The sequence below is a fragment of the Phascolarctos cinereus genome, unplaced genomic scaffold, assembly GCF_003287225.1.
Source record: "Phascolarctos cinereus isolate Bilbo 61053 unplaced genomic scaffold, phaCin_HiC Scaffold_1;HRSCAF=81, whole genome shotgun sequence".
Classification (NCBI taxonomy): domain Eukaryota; kingdom Metazoa; phylum Chordata; class Mammalia; order Diprotodontia; family Phascolarctidae; genus Phascolarctos; species Phascolarctos cinereus.
The window spans coordinates 63226234-63245264 of record NW_027555514.1 but is presented as its reverse complement, the minus strand read 5'-3'; the positions used below and the strand labels follow the sequence as shown (position 1 = coordinate 63245264).

The following is a 19031-nucleotide window of genomic DNA, read 5'->3' as shown; positions in this document are numbered from 1 at the left end:
CATAGTTTCCAAAATCAAGCAAAAGTTCTAATCGGAACAAAACTGTATATCCAGTTTATGTAATATCTTCTTAAGTTCCCCTTCTGACCAAAAGGACACATTTATAAAGCCAAAAAGAGATGAGCCACTAATCTAAAGACCCAGACGCATGGGTGCAGTGATGGAGAGGGACAGAAAACTCTTGGGGAAAAGTTTTGCTTGAGGGTCCAGAATTTAAATCTAGACAATTCATGAGTACCTTTTCCAAGGTGAATTAGGTTTTGATTGATTCATTCAGAGAGTGAATATGCCTACAACATATTTTATGACTAAAAGGAGAATTCTGCTGTCTTTTGCTCACAGAAAAAGTGGCAGCAATGATTCTCATTCATCTGGATTACTCTCAGTGAGGTTATCATGCATTTCTGGAAGCTTTAAGATGAGAAGCCCAGCAACCCTTGATCAAAGGTATATCTTAGGAGCTTACCCGATTGGTCAAGCCAACCCAAGCTGAAGAGGCATAGTCAGGGTGTTCTGGGAGATGGTTCTCCCAAACCCTAGGTTCCTGGACATAGCTATGTATTGAATAGCCATGGCCCATAGGATAGAGCACTGGGCCTGGAGTTCAGAAGACTTGAGTTAAAATCTGGCCTCAGACACTTATTAGCTGTGTGACACTGGGCAATTCACTTAACCTCTGCCTCAGTTTCCTCAACTATAAAATGGGGGTAATAATAGCACCTATCTCCTAGGGTTGTTGGGAGGATCCAATGAGATAATTCTAAACTGCTTAGTACAGTGCCTGACACATAGTAGGTGCTTACTAAGTTCTTGTCTCCTTCCTTCCTGGTCATGAAATGAGTCAAATTCAGGTGGAAAGAGAGAACAAAAAGGAAATAGATTCTCCTTCCAACATACTCTTTTATGCCTTGTTTATTTGGTTGTTTCAGTCATATCTGACTATTCATGACCCCATTTGGGGTTTTCATGGCAGAGATACTGGAGTGGTTTGCCATTTCCTTTTCTAGCTCATTTTACAGATGAGGAAACTGAGGTCAACAGGGTCAAAGTGACTTGCCCACGGTCACACAGCTAGCAAGTGTCTGAGGCCAGATTTGAACTCATCAAGAGTAGTCTTCCTGACTCTAGGCCTAGCACTCTATCCACTGCATCAATTAGCTGCCTATTTATACCTTAATAGACAGTTTTAATAAGTTTTATGAGGCAAAATGAATTCATCATCTGTTAGCCAACTTTTTGGTGATGAGTCTCTGGAATGTATACATGAGGGCTAGTTTTCAGATGACTTTTAGTCTTTTGCTAGGCCATACTTTTAGTCTTTCTGGCTTGGTAGGATCTGCCACAATTTGTGCTTCATTGACATACCTTGGAAAGACCAGAGCTGTCTCTTTGCCAAATGAAGATCTAGAGTGGTAGTAGAATAAGAAGGAGGAGGAAGATGAGGAGGAGGAGGAGGAGGAGGAGTATAGCAGGAATAACTACTATACTCCTCCCAACATCAACGTAGTGCTTGAACGTTTTCAAAGAGCCTTACCTATATTATCTTGTTTGATTCTCATAATCACCTTGTGAGGTAGGTGCTAATATTATTCTCATTTCATAGATGAGGAAAATGAGATTGATTGAGTTTGTCACTTGTTCAGAATCGTACAAAGTAGGATTTCAATGAAGGAAATGAAGGGCATTGCTTGAAAAATCCCAGATTACTTTAAGTTTCAGAGAAATATTATTAACCTGACTATGCCTGACTAATATCAGGTACTCTTATTTTCCCCTTCAAGGTGAGAGTTAACTCCATAACAGAATAAGATCTTGATTTCTAATTTCCTAGCTCTTTCTGTGATTCTAAACATTTAAGCTTCCTATCTGAGTCATGGTTACAGTGATGAGTCATATTGATGGGGGAATATCACGCTGCTTTAAATAATAGTATTAACCTCTAAATTTCAGTGAAATGCCAAGTTAAAAGTATACCACTGAGATTGTAGTTCCAACCGATAAATCCTTTGGGGCAGGAGTATGATATATGTAACTTACTACTACTTCTATGTGTTAAGCTCACAACACCTTAAGCTCATTAAACAAAGTGTTGATTAGTAGTATTATCTTCACTAAAAGTAGTAGCATGGAATAAAAGACAGAGAGCCAGCATCAACGTCAACAACATCTAGGCTCAAGTCCTGCAGAACACACATGCTAGGTTTACACATCAAAAGGTAAATTAAATGATGAGTAAGACTTCCTTATCACCCAAGCTATCCCCTCACAATACAGGCTGCTACTGAGACTGGCCATTTCGGTCGCTAAAGCATCAAGCCTGCCCATTTTGAGTAAGCTTCTGTCCAATATAAGTAACACTGATAATAAAAAAATATCAAAGAGAGACAAAAATCTTAGAGTTTCCCTAACTTATATAATCAAAACCAAATAAGTTTAGAAATCCATCACTAGTTTTAGGGTTATCTTAAGTTATGAATTTGTGAAAGGGAGGGGATCACAGATAGATAGATAGATAGATAGATAGATAGATAGATAGATAGATAGATAGATAGATAGATGTGTGTATGTTTATGTATGTATGTGAATATGCATATGCATTCAATAATTTTAAAGCTCTTTAAATTGGAGCTAATAATTATAATGTTATTCTCTGCTACAAATCTATTGCACACCTGGATAGAAGATGTTTTGTTGGCAAACAACAATATATATTTTTAAGCACATTAAAATAATTCCAAAATTAAATGAAAACAACATAGACAAATAATATGACCAATCACAAGATTCATCTCCACTAGAAAAAAAATAGATTTAGAAGGAAAAAAAATTACTTTTTCCTTTTTTTTTTTTCCAGAGTCCTCAGGGAAATTAGTCATTCAGGATTGCTGGATTTTCTGGACAGCAGAGAATTCATTTCTCTAAGCAGCATATTTTTAAACTATTTTAAATGAAAATCATCTTTAGATGTACCGTGAAAATCCCTGCATTCTTAAACAGAGCGTATTAAACAAAATTTAATATTTTCTTGGTGTTTCAGGATCTTATGAACGTGATTACTGTAAAGATCTTTCTGAATGATCTAGGGCTGTTTGCCCCACACTAAATGGCTCAAGACTGCCATGGTTTTTGAATTCTTATTTCTTCTCTGCATTCAGTAGGCATGCAGATGGAATGTTGAAGTGAAGCTGGGATATGCAATTTCTAGAATAGCATCAATGGAACAAAGTGTTAGACACTCTAACTGAAGTATTAAGAGCTAGACTAAGAAATGTTCAACTGTGATCAGTTCTAGGCACTGCATTATAGGAATGACATTGACAAGGTGAAGAGCGTCCAGAAGACGATAAGCAGAATGATGGAGGACCTTGAAATCATGCCACATGGGAACTGAGCGAAAGGACTGTGAGTGCTGAGACATTTACAGGAGACATGGGAGCTCTCATAAGGCTTGGTCCAGTTGGCTTCAGAGGGAAAAACAAGGAACGACTGGCAAAAGTTGCAGAGGCAGATTTCTCTAGTACCTAGCATAGTGCCTGACACATAGCAAGCTCCTAATATGTACTTATTCATTGGCTGAGTGATTTCACATGTAAAGATAAACTTCCTTTACAATTAGAGCTTTCAAAAATGGAATGGACTATTTCAAGACACAGTGAGTTCCTCCTCACTGGCGATTTTCAAGGGAAACTGAATGACCAATTATTTGAGCTGCTTCAGAGGGAATTCTCAATCAGATAGAGTTTGCACTAGATTGCCTCTGAAGTTATCTTCCTCCTCCAGGATTCTGTAGTTTGGACTTAATCTTCTCTTTCTCAACTGAGTTCCAGAGAGGTGGAGCTGTCCTGTCACTAAGTTCCAACCAGAAAAGATTAAGAGAATTTACTCCACCAACATCGTATAGATTTGAGGTAAGGTACTATTCCTTTAAGGTAATACCTCTTTATACGATTCACATTAGTGCTGAAAAGGGCAGAAAAAGTACTTCTGACTAAATAAAAGCAAGTAAATCAAGTAGTAAGACCAGCTATGTGGCACCATAGTGCACAGAGTGCTAGGCCTAGAGTCAGGAAGACTCATCTTCCTGAGTTCAAATCCAGCCTCAGACACTTACTAGCTGTGTGACCCTGGGCAACTCACTTTTAACCCTGTTGGCCTCAGTTTCCTCATCTGTAAATGAACCGCACAGGAAATAACAAACCACTCTAATATCTTTGCCATTAAAACCCCAAATGGGGTCATGAACAGTTGGACATGACTGAAAATGATGGAACAACAACAAATAAAGTAACAAAGGAGGTTGTAAAGTTTTGCATCTTTCAAATGAGAACAGTTTGATGCCTGGAAAGGAGTGGGAAAAGAACTTTGGCTTAAAGTAAAATTGTGAAGGATGGAAATAATATGTGTAAATAAATACAGTTGTGAGATGGGATTTAAACAGTTTGGGAGAGAAAATGAATTGTAGTGTAAATAATAAAGCTTGAATCGCCTTGCAAAGGATATAGGGTGATGCTTCATCTGTATATGAAAAGTTTGATGAGTGAAGGGGATAAAGAAAAAGCTTTTTTTTACCCCAAAAAAGTGATAAAATATGTGTTTGGAAAAACAGTCTTCAAGGACTCAGACTAAATAAAGAGCCATTTTGAGAATGGATTAATGCCTGAAATTGCAGGCCATTGTGCTTTTTAGCACATATAACTGTTTTAAGACAAGAGGTTACAATTTAAAATATAAAATAATACATCTTTTGTGACTAATTGTAGGAAAAATACAATAGATTTTTTAAAATTCTAAGTGAAAAGTGAGTCACTGAGTACAAGAAAATTCTGATTTCAGCTACTAAAACTATATATGTGGAGAAAAGGCTGAAGAACTTGAGAGGAGAATAAAAACTCAACAAGGGTTTGAAAAACATTTCTTTCAGAGTTGACTGGAGAGAGCTTCAGGAGGAGAATGCTTATGAGAAAATTGTGTTTTCTAATTCCTGGTTCATTGAATAAAGACTAGAACTCATTGGTGGAGCACTTCAGTTCTAGCTATTGGCCTTCATTTCCATTTTAAGTTTGAGGGGTGAAATATCGGTCACTTTTTTGTGACCTCTCTAGTTGCAGACAGAAGAGCAGAAAAGGGGAAGAAAGGTTTTGCTGCTACTTTGCTGTGTAGGAAGAGATACTGAGATCTATTTGGGGAAGAGCTGGCTAGATGGCTTGGCTTGTTTAGAGATTTGGTGTACATTTTTATGCTGTAAATTCTATTTGCTGCAGTCTGTTTGTATGATGCAGTGTTATGGTGAGCAAAGAGACAGCTGAGCTTGTATTGCCCAGAGGAAACCAGCCTCATGAGCTTCTCAGGCTTAAAGGGAATTGATGGATAAATTAAGAACGTAAAACTTTCCCAACATCTTTTTAACAGTAATTAAAAGGTAAGAGAGCCTGCAAATGCTTCATCAGCTCAAGAATGAAGGAGAAAAGGATTTGCCCCAGATAAGGAGTAGTGAGAACCAACAGATGAGCAATTAGCAAAAGAGCAGCTTCATGTGGTACAGGTGCCCCTAAATATATCAATGACATCCATGACTACATTCCAGAGTTGTGAGTTTCCCTAAGTACACGAATTTTTCTTCCTCTTGTGATTCCCTAGCAGGCTTCTGAAAGTGTGTACCCACTTTTGAAACAGATATTGAGTGGCTGGTGTAACTGTATGACCCAGTTTTATGTGCAGATTATGATGTATTTTATTATCTACATTTGCATTAATATATGGGTATACGTGATGTTCTTATTTCTTTTGCCTTATTTCAAAGTAAATGGTCATATCTAAGATTTAAAAGTGTCACTATGTATGGTTGTTTCAATGGAAGTGCACTAGTGGAGGCTAAAGAGCAAAAGCTCTGAATAGGGGCAATTCATTCAGCTATAATAGAGTTTGAATGGCAGTATTCCTTCTCTGGGAACCTATATCTGCCAATGGAATGAAAGCTAAGAGTGAGCACACTAAACCAGAGAGTGAATAGGTGTCCACACACCCCATGTGAGAGGAGTAAGGTGCTCCAACATGGATTGGCATGCCATGCATCAAGCTTACACTAATAATTACTTTCTACCATCTCTATGCAGCACTTCTGTCCCCAAATATTAGAAAACATTGTTATCAGTCATTCAAATGTGGTAGCCCTTTTCCCATATTAGATAGGAACACACCCAGATTTTAAAGAAAGTATAAAAGCCCTAGTCCTCAAGGTCACAGTCCCAACAAATTCAGGGGGTTCTGACATCAGTCCAACTCAGCACTTTGGATCTTGTTTAGTGGTGGCTCAAGTCTGAGCCAGGGCTCTTTTTAACTCTGACGAGAGGTTTATCTGATTCCAGAAAGATATTCCTGTTGTATTGAATTTGCTGAACCTTATTCACACATTCAAAGGGCAGAGAGCCCTTTGACCCCAGAGTCATGAAGAAAGATGAAGTGTTGACATCAGAAAGAGTGAGAAACAATGGATACAACTCCAAGGACCTGAAGCTACTGAAAACTGTAGCTTTCTTGTTTTTTCCTCCCATCTTTCTAAATAACTTCTGAAGGGATCCTTAAAACCTTAGAATTATACAGTAAAAATATATTTCTTGGGAATCTTGATTCTTCAACTGTCTTGGCTAACTCACACTGTTAGATGTGAGCTCCTTGAGGGCAGGGATTATCTTTTAACTATCCTCTTTGTATCCCCAGCACTTAGCACAGTGTCTGGCCCATAGTAGGTGCTTAATAAATGACAACATACAGAGTAGTAACTTTTTCCCTGACATTGCTTGAAAGTTTATAAAAGCAAAAGAACAAGATTTTGTAAAAGGGGGATTTAAGTGGACTCCAAGAAACAATTGAGTACATGCATGTCACCCACATATTCCATCAAACGATCTTCCCACAAAGTAGGGCCCACAAATAGCAAATGATGTCATATTTTCACCAGGGAGAAGAGAACCAGCATTTTGTCTCTATTATTCAACAGCTGCCAAAAGCTGCTTTCCAAAGAATGATGGACTAGAGGAGGGCTTGTGTTTTTTTTCGTTGACACAGTTAAAATTTTTAAAAGCAACTGTTTTCTATTATTAATTTTTTTAAATGTTCTCATTATTCACAGCAGTCAGCTCTCACAAAGCAGCATCTGGTCCAGACATATTACCAGTCTGCAAACTTCAAACTGACACACAGCAAGATGCTTTGCGGGTGATGAAACTGACTCAAGAAAAACATCAGGATTGCTTCCCATCTGAGTGAGCGAGCCCCTTTTACTAGAGCCTTCTGCAGAAATTGCCCCAGAGGCTTGACAAAAGTAAATACTTCATTTGGGTTTTAAGCCACTATCGTAACCAATCCACAAACAGATTGTACCATATCAATGCACTACTCTTCTAATCGTTCATACTTAGAAACAAACTTCAAGCATTACGGACTTGTTTCTATATGCATTTCAATTCAATATAGTCCTTGTCTTCAAGAAACTTCTGATACAAACACACACACACACACACCCCACACCACACCATACCACACCACTCTAGCAAAAGAGCACTTCCAACAAAACAAGAGACCTTTTACATTCATAGGAGTAAGCTACAGGGCTGGGCTTGGATTCATGAAGATCTGAGTTCAAATCTGGCCTTACTAATTGTCTGACTTACCAGATGTGTGACTCTAGGCAAGTCATTTTACCTCTGTCTGCCTCAGTTCCCTCATCTGTAAAATGGAGATAATATTAACAGCTATCTCACAAGGTTGTTGTGAAGATCAAATGAGATATTCATAAAGCATTCTTTAAGCCTTAAAGTGCTATACAAAAGCTAGTTATTGTTTATTATGGGGCAGCTAGGTGGCTCAGTAGATAGAGCACTGGGCCTAGAATCAGGACAACTTGAGTTGAAATCCAGCCTCAGATACTTATTAGCTGTATGATCCTGGATAAGTCACTTAACCCTGTTTGCCTCAGTTACCTCATCTGTAAAATGAGCTAGAGAAGGAAATGACAAACCACTCTAGTATCTTTACCAAAAAGAACCCCAAATGGGGTCATGAAGAATCAGACACAACTGAAAAGACTGAATGACAAATATCATCATCATCATTATCATTATCATAGGTAAAGGACTTGGATTTGGAATTACTGGGGGTTGGGAGGGTGTCATCCTGTAGAGAGCTCTTGCAAGCTGTCAATACTTCAAAACTAATAATAACAATAAGTAAGAGTTATAAAACACTCTAAAGTTTGCAAAGCCCTTAAATAACCTCTAAGCAACAACGATGTACATGCATGTCACCCACATATTTCATCAAACAATCTCCAAGAAAACAAGGACTCACAAACATTTTAAATTTCACAGTCAATGATATTCCAGTCATTATTACACATATATGAAGGTGAGGACAGTAAGGCACAGAGAAATTAAGTGACTTCAAAGAATCTGATAGTTGAGAGGGACCTTGGGGCCATTTAATATGACCCATACCCAAAAGGAATCCACCTATTACATGGCTACTTATGGTCTTGCCTATGGTCACTTAGCTGGATTTAAATCTACATCTTCCTGGATCCTATTCCACTATACCACTTGAAATCCATTAAGATCTCAAGTACTCCCTCTACCATAGCAAATTTGAAACTATTTCAAGTCTCTGGACTGCAAGCCTAATGTCTTTCAATAGTGTGACATGGTGGTCAAAAAAACCTAACGAAATCTTAGACTACATTAATAGAACTATGGCATCTAAAATGAGGCAGCCAGTAGACTTGCCCCACCCTAAGCTGGTTATGTCATGTCTACATTGTATTGATTTGTGAACATCATGCTCTAGAAAGGACATTGAAAAACAGAATTTCATCCAGATAAAGGTGAACAGGGTGCCAAAGAGACAGAAATCCACAGAATGTGAGAATCCATTGAATAAACTGAAGATAATTAGTGGAATGTAAGCTCCTTGAAGGCAGAGACTTTTTTCATTGTCTCTGGAACCCCAGTGCCTAGAATATTGTACATAGTAAACTCTGGGCAAGCTCATACTTATAAAAAAGTTTTGCAAGCCTGAAAGCATTCTATAAACACACAGTACCAGTATCATCACCACCACTCCTTTAATGTGCTTCTGATTTCAGTCTCCATTACTGCTCCAGAGGTTAGAAAAGGGATGAAAATCCCCTCCTCAAACCAGAATGGAGATCTGCTGTGGTCTGGAATGCCACTGAAGAGAGAGTGTATGACTCAGTTGACTTTTATATACCCTGGGGGTGGGGCAACTTTTTTGACAAGAGATCATCAGGATGATGAGTCTGCCTGACTCTAGGCCCAGGACTCTATTCACCGTGTCACCTAACTACCCCCAAAACAAGGTCAAAGGAATGAAAAAAGTCATTTAGACAGGAAGAAGTAGACAAGGTTTTAGGCAGGATGTTTCTAATGGCTTCCTACAGACCTGTGTTCTGCCCTATTCTTTTTTAAATTTTGTCTTCATAACTTCAAGTGATAAGTAGTTATATGAAAGAACCAAATTCCAACAAGAGTTTAACAGGTTGTGTTAGTGGGCTAAATATAGCCATGATATTTAAAGAGCAATAAACAAGAAGTCTTACCCTTGGGTTCAAAAAGACAATGATATAAACAATAGAGGAGAATACATGGCTATATAGGCATGCATATGAAGAAGACTCATGGGTTTTAGTTGACTCAATATGATGTTGTACCCCAAAAAATCTAACACTCCCTTAGGCTACATTAAAAGATTTATAATGTCCAGAATAAAGAATACTATCATCCTATAGAACTCTGACTTTGCAAGACTACTAGTAAAGTACCGCATCATTTTGAGTACCATATTGGAAATGACAAATTGGAACATATGCAAAGGAGGATGAAGGGGTTTATAACCATGTAATTGAGTAATAGTTAAAGGAATTGGGGATGTTTAAACTGGAGGTAAGAAGATTTAGGAAAGACTTGGTACCTGTCATCAAATATTTGATGTGTTGTCACACGGAAGAGGGATTAATGTAATACCCCAAAGGGTATGACAATATTTAATGTAGAAGAGAAGTAGATTTCAATGCAATATGAGGAGATCCTGCAAGGAATTAAAGTTGTCCAAAAGGATGATAGGCTAATTGATATGATAATAAGCTCCTCATCAAGGTATTCAAAAAGAGGTTAGATAAAAATAAGTCAAGATGATTCATGCTTCAGGTCAAAAGTTGGACTAGATGACCTCTATGGCCCCTTCCAATTCAGAAATTCTATGATCCATTTAGACAATTTGTCTATTCTGACAGAGATTACTTAAAATCCTCCCTAATTTTGTTTTAATGGAGTCCTGGAAATAGCTGTGGGGAACATGCAAATGTAAGTAACCATGTTAAGTAACCATGACAGAAATATCTCGCAGGGCTTCCCTCAATGAGAAATCATCTTATATGCCTTGATGTAGTTACAGTCCAGTCTAAGAGGAAAGAATGAAAAGAGAGGTAGGGAAAAAAGACAAATGGAGAGAATGGGTAAACAATTATAGTAATAATATTAATAGCTAACATTTATATAGCACTGTGTAGCAGGCACTGTGCTAAGTGCTTTATTATCCCATTTTATCCTCAAAACAAACCTGAGAGATAGGTATTATTATTATTATTATATAATACCCATTTTTTAGATGAGTAAACTAAGGTAAACAGAGACTTGCCAAAGGTCACATAGCTACTAAGGGTCTGAGGCCATATTTGAACTCAGGTATTCCTGACTCCAGGTTCAGCATTCTATCCATTGCACCCCTTTTTAATGAGAATACTGTAATTTTTTGGGCTGGGTTTTCCCCTCCTCTTTTAATACAAGGAAACTGAAGCAAAGAAGGGGAAAAAATCTGAAAAGAAAGGAAGCCAAAAATGAAAATCTTGAGCATCACCCATAATGGCCACCCCTAAAATAAATTAATTTTCCCTTTTGCAAGAAAATACATGTTAACAACTGTAGAACATTTGGGAGGAATTGAAAATTGCATGGGATAGGAAATTGCTAACAATGACCTCCTTTTTCAGGAGTCTCTAGAATACTGAGTATTTTCCTAGAAAAGATTTAGTTCAGACAACCTAATTGATTCTGAGTGTACCCAATACTAACAAAAATACTGGAGGGAAAAAATCTTAACATATAGCAATCAGAAGGCAAATCTTTGTTGCCCTCTCCATCATCTTCAATGGATTTTTCCCTGACAAATTGGGAATAATCAGAAACTCTCTTTAATTCCACTTTGCTATTGCTTATGGATTAATATGCGCAGAAGTAGCCCCTGGGCAATTAACATAGTTATATCCAACAGTATAAAACTGAGAAATATATTTAGATGCATTCAGTATTTGGCTTCTGTTCAAGTACTTAGTATTTAAACATAGAATTTTATTTCTCCTCTCAAATTTAAGAGGATGATGAAGTAATAATTAGCAGAGTTGCAAAAGAAAAAAAATCCTTAGTAAGGAACCAAAAGCCAGATAAGGTGATATGTATACAAATGTCTCCATCCAAAGGACTCATACATCACAAATTCATCTAGTTTACCCAATTGATGGTCATGCTTTCTGTTATTATGTGGGAAAAATAAAATAACACCTGTTCCTCCCATGAAACTTGATAGCCATTAACCACAACTAAAGAAAAGGAACAGTCACCCAGGTTAAGTGATATTATTTCAAATTTGAGTAAAGTTTGTCCCTTATTCCCAGAAAGCCTTTCCAAGACATTTAAATGATTTCTACTACACTGGTGTAGTGAAAATAGCACTGGATTTGGAAATAGAAAACCTGGCTTAAAATCTTGGCTCCCCAATTTACATTTCAACTATGAGCAGGTTATGACACCCCCTCTGAACATTTTCTCACCTGTCACCTAGGGATAATAAAACGTGTACTTCCCATAGCGCAAGCTTTTAGTGATAATGAATGCATTGTTTTTGTATTAGCATAATGCTGCTCTAGCAGGTGGTGGTGTTATTGAGTTGTTTCTGTCAAGCCCAACTGTTTGTGAGCCCATTTGGGGTTTTCTTGGCAAAGATACTAGTGGTTTGCTATTTCCTTCTTCAGTTCATTTTATAGATGAAGAAACTGGGGCAAACGGGGTTAAGTGACTTGCCCAGGGTCACACACTAGTAAGTGTCTAGTACCAGATTTGAACTCAGGATATGAGTCTGCCTGACTCCAAGCCCAACACTCTACCCAGTGTGTTAGCTAGCTGCCCAATGGGATATGTAAAATACAACAAACATATATTTGTTGTTATGTGTGTACATGACATAAAATATTTTAAGGATGATATTTCTCCTACTTACAATCATAATTATAATAATGCTTACAATTATATAACAAACTATTATTTATAAAATGCTTTTAAGTATAGTAAAAACCTCATATGAGCTTCAGAACAAGTCCCTCCCTCTCCTACTTGAGGTAGACAGGGAAGGTATTAATATGTAAAGGTCTGTGGTAGTCACTAGAGAGAAAGACAATAATGGAAATCCCCTCTAGGAGCTTACAGTCTTGGAGGAGTACAGGTCATGAACACAGGACATCTATATAGCAAAATTCAACAGACAAATGACAATTTGGTACTGCCATTCAGGGGAGAGGCTAGGCCTGAGCATGTAGATTGTAGGAGTTATTTACTAAGGGGTGAAAATCAAAGGCAAAGATTCTGATGACATCACCAAGGGAGAAAGTAGGCAGACAAGGGGCCCAGGCTCAGGCCCAGGACAAAACTTGGGGGACATTCATAAATAGTGGGCAGGAAGAAGAAAAGGATCTAGCAAAGGCAACAGAAAGGGAACTTTCAGACAGATAGGAAGAAAAGCAAGAGAGAAGAGCATCACAAAAGTCAAAGGAGGAATAGCCAGGAGGACGTGTGCAGTCATCAGTGTCAAAAGCTGATAATAGGATGAAGACGAAGTGAAAGCCATTGGATTTAATAGGTAAGAGATCATTGGCAACTGTATAGGCTTATTTTAATCAAATATAGATATTACTTCTGCTTTCAAGCATGTAAATGTAAATAACTAAATAAGCATATACATGTAAACAATAGAAATGCGTATTACCAACAATTCCTTTATATTTATTAAGAAAGGCAGCATGGGGTAGTGGACAGAGAGCCACTCATAAAGCCAGATGACCTGAGATCAAGTCCTATCTCTGAGATATACTGTGTGACCCCAGGCAAGTCACTTAATCTTACTTCAGGCAACTCTCTAAGACTTGAAGTTACAAAAAGGTGCCAACAGGCATTGGTAGATGGAGGTTTGGGCTACTTTTCATCCTGAAGTTTCTTTTGCCATTTAAATCACAGGTCTAGTCCCTACATCTATATTCATTAAAGCAGGAACCTCTGAGCATTTCTCTTACTTTCATATAACTCACAGTCTAGCACTAAAACCACAATTCTTTCATATTTCCATAATTCAGAATTTTTACTATTGAAGACTGGTCCTTCTTCCAAGAAGCTTTTATTAATAAGCTCTAGTATTCTTTTTATCATCTCACATTCAATTTTCTTGAAGATGAAAATGTGGCCCCATTTTCAATGTTACATATGGCACCGTACAACCTTTCCAATATATCTGGGATTGATCCCCTCCTCTTTATTTCCACTAGCATTATCCTGGTACAAGCTCCCATTGCTACCAGCCAAATATTGCAGAAGCCTTTCAAAAGTTCTTCTTGCCTCCAGGCTCTCCTGTCTCCAATCCAACCTCAACATCACAGCCAATAAAACCTTCAAAAAATCATCAATGACTCCCTCCTGGTTACCAAGAATTAAAACTCATCTTCCAGTCATTCAAGGCCCTCCAAGGGCCATTTTCAGTCATCCTGATCTATATCTGGCCCTCATTTAAATCTAATTCACTTGCATGTCATGGCATCACTTCTCTGATGTCATGGTCTTCTTCAAGAACAAAGGACAAACAAGAACGAGGCTCTCCATTGTGTGATACCGGCACACCTTCCCTTGTTTATTCCATCACAGTTCTTTCTCCACATTCTGTACTCCAAGCAACCTGAACCACTTTCTTCCCCAAACCTGCCCAGTGGTTTACTGTTTTGGTGCCTTTGTTCACACAATCCCCTCTGTCTGCAGTATCCTCTATCCCTTTGTATGCCTACTGAATTTCTATTTATAAAGACCACCAGCTCCATAAAGCTTTCCCTGGTCCTTACTACAAAGAATGAACTTCCTCCTTAAATCTTACATAATACATTCTTTTGTACTTCTATAATATATTCACCATGCAATATTGTATATTATAATCATTTAGATATATTCATGTCTTATCCCCTCTCCTAAGTCTGTAAGACCCATGAGAGCAAGGATCAACCAAATCTCATCTAATTTTTGCATCTTCCTAGAACGCATCACAGGGCTCTGTTCATACCAAGCACCTAATATGGGTATGTTTGCTGAATTAAACTGAATCGTGCCTATTCATCTCTTAACCTTTTTTTCAATCTTTTTTATGTTTTTTGCCACCTCAGGGTAGAAAAAATGTTTTCTTTCCTATCACCTTTTCCACCTTTTATCCACCTCTGCTATTTAGCCTGAATAAAATGAGAGCCTTCATCACTCTTCAACTATTAATGGAGAGCTGATGGCTGTAATTGTTGCTGACTTTCTTCAAGAAGAGACATATGATCTAATATGGATTCTAAGAAATTCTGTGTTAACACAATGGGCATTTCCAATTCTATCACCAATAGCTAAGTTATGTCCTTGGAAAGAGGAAACCCTTCATGATATACGTCACTGATCACCTATAAACATTAGGAAAAGAATTATAATTGTTTTCTTTCATACAAATTCAGTAAACATATGCAATTTTTTGTGATGGGGAGGAGACAAAGGTGATCTTTTTCATTAAGGTTACAAAATAGCATTTAAGATGCTCAACCCATATATTTGAATACTTGAGTCAGTGAGAAAATTTTTTTAAAAATCATCATTGCATAGAATCTGAGATAGACAGCTGAAGGGGCCTCAGAAGCCATCTAATTGCACTCTTTTCTTTTACATATGGGGAAACTGAGGCTCAGGGAGGTTAAATGATTTGCCTAAAGCCATTCAGTTAGTGGCAAAGCTGAAACAGAATTTCAAAGATTGTTATTTATATACCCAGACTTTAATGACAAGAGATGAAATTGGTGGCCACTCCAGATTGGGGAGGGAGGTGCTGTTACTGATGTGCTTCTGAGTGTGGTCAAGGCATGAATTATAAATGGCTCCATCACTACAGAACTGAAAAGGGTTAATTGTGTGCTTGACTGAAGGAAAATATCATTTATTGTACACCTGCCATCGACCAAGGACTGTGCAACATGCTGAGGATACAGAGACAGAAATGAAACAAGTCTTGATCTCAGGGAGCTTATGCTCTGAGTTCAGAGTAACTGTCGAACCTTGCAAATGTAGCCTACAGCTGGGTTTGCATAATGGCTCTGTAGCTTCCTCCCTGTGTGACCTTGGACACATCACTAAACATTCCTGAGTCTTAGTTCCCTTGTCCATTAAAACAAGAAGGTAGGACTATTCGTTTTCTGGCTTCTCTTTCAGCTCCAATTCCTCTGAACCTAGGAATAAGACCCATTAAGTTTCATAAGCCATCACACAAGGGACTAATGAGAAAGTATATAGCCAAAATAAATGCCCACATCGTGGGCATAAATGTACCAGAAAAAATACACTATGTCATTTAATGTAAATAAAACAAGAGTGAAGCTTAATACGAAAATAACATTCCACAGGTTGCATATAACATAATGACAATTGTTACCTTTGTGAAAGAAACAAACTGCTTTGCATTGAGATTGCAATAGAAATCTTCAGGATATTTTGAGCAACCCTTACTAAAGACAATTGGTAGAACAAATCACCAGTATTCCACAAGAGACAAGTCTGCCTCCATTTCCTGGAATGGGCAACAGTGTTATGATTCTAATTATTCTGATCCACCTTACAGAACTATGCTGTGCTAAATAACTAATTAATCATTTTAAAGTACTTTTAAGCACTACAAAAAATATCTAATAAATTAAATATAGCATTTTCTTGGAAGGGAAATGGCTCAAAGGCAGAAATCTATATCTCCTATATCATAGATAACTTCAGTCATTATTGCTGCTGCAGAATTTTAATAAGGCTGATTAACTAAAGTAATAATAGATTATATCACACCACTGACAGCAATAATACTGAGTGCAAAAACTATAAGGCAAAAGAAGGGTCCAATATTAAAATTAAAAGCAATCCAACCAGATATTATCTTTTCCTTCTTTATTTTTATAGTACATTTCATACATATATATGTATGTATGTATGTATGTACATATATACATGCATATATACATATATGTGCATCATGTTTATTTTAATATATTCAACTTACTATATATATACACATCTGTGTATGCATATGTCATATTTATTTTTAACACAGTACTGGTAATAAATAACAGCTTAAATGAATATGGTGTTTTAGGGTAGCAATTGTCAAGATATGGTCTAGGGACCCCTGGAGGTCCATGAGACCCTTTCAGGAGACCTATGGGGCAAAAACTATTTTTATAACAATACTAAGATGTTTTTATTTCAAATATGGTTAATATTGATAGATCTAATCTATATAAACTGAAGCCCTTTTGAGTACTCAATAATATTAACAGTATAAAGAAGCTCTGAGACTAAAAAAGTTAAGAACTGCTGCTTTTGGATTTAGAAAATATTATATCTAGATATAGATATATATACACAGATACATATTTATATATATATACATACATACATATATACATATGCATATGTACATATATAAAATCTCATGTGACCCCCACAATGGCACTATGAAGTAGGTAGTCTAAATATTATTCTCACGTCACAGGTGAGGAAAACTAAAGCAAGAAGGATATGTGACTTCTCCATTATTACAAAGCTAGTAGGAAATTAGCCAAGATTCTAACTCAGATTCAACATTTTTGTCCATGGTCCAATGCTGCCTCTCTTCCCTGTGGCCAAACAGTTAATATGCAGTAGAACAAGAACTCCAACTCATGTCTTTTGATTCCAAATACCAACTCTCTATTTTCCCATATCTGTTTCACTTGACAAATCCAATCCAATCCGCAGGAGTTTTAGAGAAAAGCAAAAGATGAAGAAGCAGATAGATACATCAGAAGGGAAGGAGAATGTTCTATAAATGTTTTGAAATTTTCAGTAGTTAGTAGGATAATATGTTGTCTTGGCATTCTGTGGACTGAAATCGCTAGCCTTATCTCTTTGTGAATGGAGCATGTAATCAGGGATAGTGACTGAAATTTAAGATGGTTGCCCAGAGAGGACGTGTTTGTCTGATTTCAAAGCTGATTCGCTAGCTGTTTTATTTTTCTAAGATCTGCTGTCTGAAAAGAAAAAAAAGATTAATTCAATGCATACAATTTTGCCTTTTATAAGCAAACTAATCTCTTTATCAAAACATCAGCAAAATCTGACTTTTAAAGAAAGTCTATAGAAAATAAAATAAGAAAGAATTAGAAAATACGTCCTAGGCATTTTAAGAGGCCTGACTTCCATTGTTTCTTCTTACCATCACTCATTACTTATTTTTATCTAAGACAAAGGTTCTCAACATGGAGCCCATAGTCTCTCAAGGGATCCATGAAATTGGATGGGGGAATATCCATCCTTATTTTCACTAACCTCTGAAATTTAGCATTTCCTTCAATCATTTAAAAACATTATTCTGAGAAGGAGTCCATGGGCTTCACCAAGCTGATCAAAGAGGTCCCTAACATAAAAAAGTTAGGATCCCTGGATTTAGGATAATTCCCATTTGCCTTTCCCATTGATTCTTCTGTTTCTGGGGAAATGCCTAGAAAGCTGTTCTTGGTCAAAATTTGATCTGAAGTTTGATTTGCTACCCACCCCCCTCCAACTTAACTTTTTCTTTGTGGATGTAGAGCATTTACATTCTACAAGAATGCATAACTTGCTTGTTTCTATTTCCCATCTAATTCATAATGGAAAACAACGGGAGGGGGGAGGGGAAGGAGAGAGGAGCTGTCCATGGTTCCCAAGGTTAACCTTTGCCTAAGGTGAATGGTTATATCCAGTTCCTGTTTAGTCATCCAGTAACCCAAAAGCCTGGCTGTAACCTTCCTTAGCAAATCACCTACCTTTGAGCCCAATTAATGACTGTGGGAAAGCATTAACTCATAAGAAATTCCTTTGTGCAATTTCACAGTCTACATATCCCTCAATAGGATAGCCCAGCTTCTCTCTAGTGAGAGACTATGTGCTTTATAAGTTTTTGTCCAAAAAACCTGTATATTCTAATAAATCAATTTAATGCCAATAAATGTCTACCATGCCAAGGCTATCATTCAATAGCTAAGGGAAGAGTGTGATATCTAATCACCTAGAGATCAAACTCTGTTGACACTAAAATCTCTAGCCTTATCTCCTTCTGAATGGGGCATGTAACCAAGGATAGTGAATGAAATTTAAGATGGTTGTTCAGAGAGGACATTTGTCTGATTTCAAAGCTGATCCTCCATCCGCAAAGTGGGCCAGACATATTTCCATGGTACCAAACCACTTGACAGAGTTTCAGAAACAAAAGAGCACTCTTGAATTCCTCTCCCAACTAACCTTGGTAGATCTGTTTTTCCCCACAGTTAACTCAGAAAATAATAAATTTCTCACTGACATCATTGAACCCTGAAATCAGCCTTCCGATGAATTTTTACCAATTGAAATGTCCTGTGAGACCTATTGTTGGAGCTTGCTGACTCTACCAGAGAACTGGACTTAAATTTCATTAGGACAGGGAATTCTTAGTAAGGAAAATCCCTCTACCAATACAAATTGGCATCCATTCTGAAATTTACAGTCTTAGAGAGTGGTCTGGGGCACTGAAAGGCAAGTAACTTGCCAACATTCATACAGCCAGAGAAAAGACTTAAGCCCATATCTCCCAAACTG

General features: G+C 37.3%; 1 protein-coding gene across 1 annotated transcript in view; it reads right to left on the bottom strand.

The window, feature by feature from the left end:
• The window catches only part of GPR158 (G protein-coupled receptor 158), a 425355-nt gene that overhangs the window by 246423 nt on the left and 159901 nt on the right, over positions 1-19031 (bottom strand). The gene's annotated exons all lie outside the window — the stretch shown is intronic.